Here is a 5,651-nt window from a genome sequence, read left to right on the forward strand (position 1 = left end):
TTAACTTAAAATACCAAATTAAGCAATGTTCGATAAAAAATTAGGCAATGTTCGATAAAAAATGTTCGATAAAAGATTTTTAAGTTAAGTATTTGTGTACGAAAGTAGAATACTTTAAAGTGTACATGTACACTTAATGTAAAAATTATTAACTAAACTTGTTTAAAAACATTGTAATTAAGATAACAATGGCCTTCTTAAAATTCTCATAAAAGAATAAAGTTTTAAAGGGTTTATAAGTAATTAAAAGTATTTTCAGTTGATTGCTGGGCATCGCTACAAAATATTTGAAACCGCTTCCGCTACCTTGCGCATCTATAAGAAACCGCTATTGCTCTTACCGGGGGAAACCGGCTATTCAAGATTCGAATTTAAATCGAAGATGAATTTAGACTACATACGTACACCGAATCTAACTGGAAGACGAATTTGGATTTTAAAAACACGTTTGTTTTTAAAACTCATTCAAAAGACATTTTTGTTTTAAAAACACATTTAAATGAAAGAGAAATTCGGACTTTTATATCGAATTTTAACTAACTTATCATGCATAATAAATATTTTTGATTCTGTAATCTATTTTAAAAGTTTGTTTTTGTTATGCTAATCGTATATCTGAGATATGATAACCAATTTATATATATATATATATATATATATATATATATATATATATATATATATATATATATATATATATATATATATATATATATATATATATATATATATATATATATATATATATATATATAATATATATATATATATATATATATATATATATATATATATATATATATATATATATATATATATATATATATATATATATATATATATATATAATTAAACAAGATTCACCTGGCGGAAGTTAACAACATTGAATGTTGTATATTATATATGTATATTATTAGCTTTCATTTCATACAATAAAAGTTTTATATAAGTAAATCGTTTTGTGCTACATGCTTTATTTGCCCATATAGAGGTTCAAATAGATGAATTTTAGAAAAAATTTAATTAAATTTATTAGGTATTTTATGCAAAATATTAAACGTTTTTTATATTTTTGTTTAAAACACCTAATGTTTTTAATAACGTGTTTTATATATGTTAATATATAAAGTAAATATACTCTATGAAGCTCTATGAAGTTTTACCGCACAAGTTAACAATGCGGTTTTTTCGTTTAAGTTCTTTTTAACAAGCATATGAGCAATAAGACAGTTGAGCGGGCCGTTTTGGCAGAAAAGCGGGCAGAAAAATTATATTTTTAAAAGTTGCATTTCAATATCTTCAAATGCATTCTATATAATAAAAAAACACTGAAAATAATTTATTTTTTTTAGCGTTGCCCCCAAGACTACTAAACAATTATTAGATCATTAAACATCAATTAGACCATTAAACATTTACCTAAATATTTTGAAAAAAAAGTTCTTCAAAAGTAGGTCTCCCTGGCGCAAAATTTCATAAAAAACTTGAAATTAATATTTGTTTTATAAAGAAAGTATTGAAATAATTATAAAATACTATAAATATTTGAACTTTTACATAAGAAAAAAAAAATTTATATATAATTTTATTAAATATACTTTTTCAAAATATTGGGGATAATTACAAAATATTACCTTGTAAATGTTTAAAAGCCTAGCTATCGATATATCGTAATAATATCTTTATGTTCTTGGTTGTAGCGCGTTCGACTTGTTTCTCCGCGCAACAACTCGAATTCCAAAGAGCTGATGTTCGAGGAAAAAAACTAGACGAATAAGCGTTTTGGAGCACTAAAGTGCAGTCACAGAAAAAGGATGAGACTTAATTGAATGACGAGTAACACGAGAATGAATTTTAGTAATGGCACAAGAGACGCTAGCCCTTTAGAGCAGTGCCCATTATCGTATTTGTAGAAAAGAGAAAGAGAAGCAACATTACGACGATGTGATAATGGTTGGAGGTTGGCTGCAACAGCAGGTCCAACTATGTTTACAATACGTTTTTGTACCTTGTCTAAAAGAGAAAGGGCATCGTTAGAAGATCCGCCCCAGATATGGCAACAGTATTCCATACAAGACCGGATTTGAGATTTATAGAATAGAGAATAAAATCCGAAGTAAGAAAGTGACAAGCTCGATAAAGAGATGCAACGTTAGCAGATGCTATTTTTGCAACTGATTTGATATATGGTTTCCAAGAAAGATTGGAAGTAAGAGTTAATTCAAGATGAAGAGTAGATGACTCATCGAGTACATCACCGTTCATAAATATAGGAAGATCTAAATTATTGCGATAACGATTGGCTGATAAAAATTGAGTTTATCTGTATTGAAATTCACCAGCCACTGTGAGCCCCATGCTGCAGCAGAAGTGAGATCCTTTTCAAGCTCAAATGCCCTCTCCAAGCAATCAGAGAGTGTTGGTTTCTTATCATGACAAGAATAAATTGTAGTATCATCAGCAAACAATGCCACCTTAGATGTGAGAATATCTGGAAGATTGTTGATGTAAATTAAAAAGAGTATAGGACCAAGGATAGAACCTTGAGAAACCCCTGAAGTTACAGAATAAAAAGAAGAGTGCTGTCCATCGAGGACAACTTTTATGCTACGATTGGAAAAGAAGGATTCAATAATCTTAAAGATGTTGTCAGATACACCATAAGAAGAAAGCTTATGGAAAAGACCAGCATGCCAAACTTTCTCAAAAGCTTTAGAAATGTCAAGAGCGATAGCCTTAACCTCTCCACCTTTATCTAATGCACGATAAAACCTATCAGTTATTACTGTTAGCAAATTAGCGGTAGAAGATTGAAATCCATATTGATGGTCAGAAAGTAAGTTATTAGAATCAAGAGGAGAAGTTGAGTGTTTGTTAATTAAAGATTCAAAAACCTTGCTTATGATAGGAAGAAGACTTATGGGACGGTAGTTAGACGAATCAGATCGCTCTACAGAATTTTTGAAGATAGGGATAACGGATGCCGCTTTCTTGAAGGCTGTAAACAAGACTCTGATAAGCACTTGTTAAATAGTTTTGAGAGTATAGACGACAGCTCCAGAAAACACTTCTGCAAGACAATAACAGGTATGTTGTCCGGGCCACAAGCTGTAGAAGAGTCTAGGCAGGAAATCACTTTAGATACAGAAGCTGGAGTGATACGAATAACTAGCAATGGATCAACCTGTTTGTTGGCAATATCAGGTAGAACGCAACTAGTTGAATCAAGAGATGATATTGATGAAAAGTTTTTAGCAAAAAATTTAGCTTTGTCTTTAGGTGAGATGACAAAGTCTGAACCATACAAGAGAGGTGGAATTAAAGATTTGCCCTTATTATTGATACTATTAAAGATTCTCCAAAAGTCACAAGAGCCTAATTTTTGTAATGAAATACGAGATTTAATGACATGAGAATAGCGGGCTTTGGCATTAGACGAAACCTTTTTACAACGGTTTCTAGTAGTAATAAGCAGACGTCTGTTTTCTGGAGAATTATTTTGCTGATAGATATGGAAGTAATGGTTTCGATTGGCAATCGCAGCAGTACAGTGTGAGGAAAACCATGGAGGAGAGTGAGGATTGACCTGAAATTGTTGAGAGGGAACAAAAGGTTCCATGCCAGACTGAATCCACAAAGTTATGTAAGATGCGCATTTGTCGACAGGAAGACAAAAGATTTCTACCCAAGGGCCATAACGAAGAAAATAACGGAAAGAATCCCAGTCAGCTTTATTGTAGTTGTAAGAAGTACGATAATAGGGGGATTCAGGTGATGAAAAAGAATGAGATATTAGTTTTAGAGAGATCAAACTGTGATCAGAAGCACCTAAGGGTGAATGTGGAGAAACTGAGCACTGACTAGGATAAGAAGAATAAGATAGAGTTGAATAGATAGGATAAGAATAGATAGGATAGATATAGATAGGATAATATTGATAGATAATAGATAGGATAGGAATAGATAGGATAGATAGGATAGAATAGATAGGATAAGAATAATAAGACTAGGATAGAATAGATATAAACTCCACATCAATACTTTAATAGGAAGTTCTAAATTATTGGCAACCTATAACCCATGCAATCTATAACCCATATTCTAAAGGTTTGTAAATATTTTAAAAAATGGCTTATAGTCAGAGCAACAAAGAATAACACGCTCATATTCAGAAAAGATTTTATCATTGGTTATTATTCGTTATTACTACTTGCATCATTACAATATTTAAATAGAATTCGAATCTAGACCATATCTTGAACAATCTACTTTTAAAACTGTTTTATGACAAGAAATGATATCAACATTTATACCAGTTATACTAGGATAAATTTTTCATAGATTTTTCATCATTAACCTACCTCTGAGATGTCAAATTCCATAAAAATTGGTAACTTTAACAAATAAGAAAGTATTTGGTTGCAACTTTTGGTTGCTTTTTTTGGTTGCAACTTTTCAAACTCAAAATTAATTTTTATGTGCAGTTATTTTATTTTATTTTTTTTAACTAATTTTATTGCTGCTTTTATCCAAGGCCAACAGGAAACGTTGCCAAGGGGCCAAATCGTTTTTTAGTACCACCAGCAGTTGCAAAAACAAGATAACCATGACAGAGTGCGAATAAATAGAGATTAAAGGAGGCAAAATGCAAATGTTTCAAAAAGTGTTAAACAACTAGGATAACACTTCTTCTTTATTGTTAATAATTTAAAAAATAATAATAAAAAAGGGTCAGATAGGTATTTGGCTATTTCTGATTAATTGATATTATTTATCAAAAAAATTTTTAAATTGAGAGCATCTTCAACATTCATTTTAACATTATAAACATGCCTCTTCTAATATCCTTTATATATTCGTTGTCTTAAGTCTTTTCTACTGTAGTGATAAAATCTCTTGCATCGATTTGAAAATTGTTGCTTTTTTTAAAAGAAGTTAAAACCAAAGCTTTAAATTCTCGCAATATTTAAACCTTCTAGCTCTTGTTACTTGATAATTTTTTATCAAGTACTTTATTTTCAAGTACTAGGTTACTTGATAATTTTTTAACTGCTACCTTTAACAAATATTTTATTGTTGAATAGGGCTTAAAGGCACGGATTTTATTGCCACATTAACCTGCAGATTTTACGAAGACAAAACAAAAGTGAGTTCTTGGTATGACGAGAAAGCATAAAAAACAAGAAATTATACTGAATTGTGTCTTTGCTGAATCATTCTTTTCACACTTTTAATCGCTGTGTGAAATTTTTTGTTCTTTATAACTTTAATAAATTTTAATTAGATATATGACTTAGACAGGACAAGAATATCTTATTATAGTTAGTCTGCAACCTGACCATGTTTGTCTGCAACCAAGACCATCTCCAACTGAAACTGTATTTGTTATATGTATATAATGCTGGTAAATTTAGATATTTAAATAAGAATTAACATGTAGGGTAGATTAGGGTAATATGAGCACCTTAAGCTAAAATTGAAATATTTTCAAAAAAAATAATGTTAGATTCAAAATTTTTGCGAATTAACCCTTTTTAGGGATAATCCACTTAGATATTTGGGCAGCCAAAATTTTTTCTTAAAAACACAGAGGTTTTAAAAAAGTAGCAAAAGTGCTCATATTACCCAGACCACTTGGTAATATGAGCACT

This window comes from Hydra vulgaris, chromosome 01, assembly GCF_038396675.1.
Source record: "Hydra vulgaris chromosome 01, alternate assembly HydraT2T_AEP".
NCBI classification, from domain to species: domain Eukaryota; kingdom Metazoa; phylum Cnidaria; class Hydrozoa; order Anthoathecata; family Hydridae; genus Hydra; species Hydra vulgaris.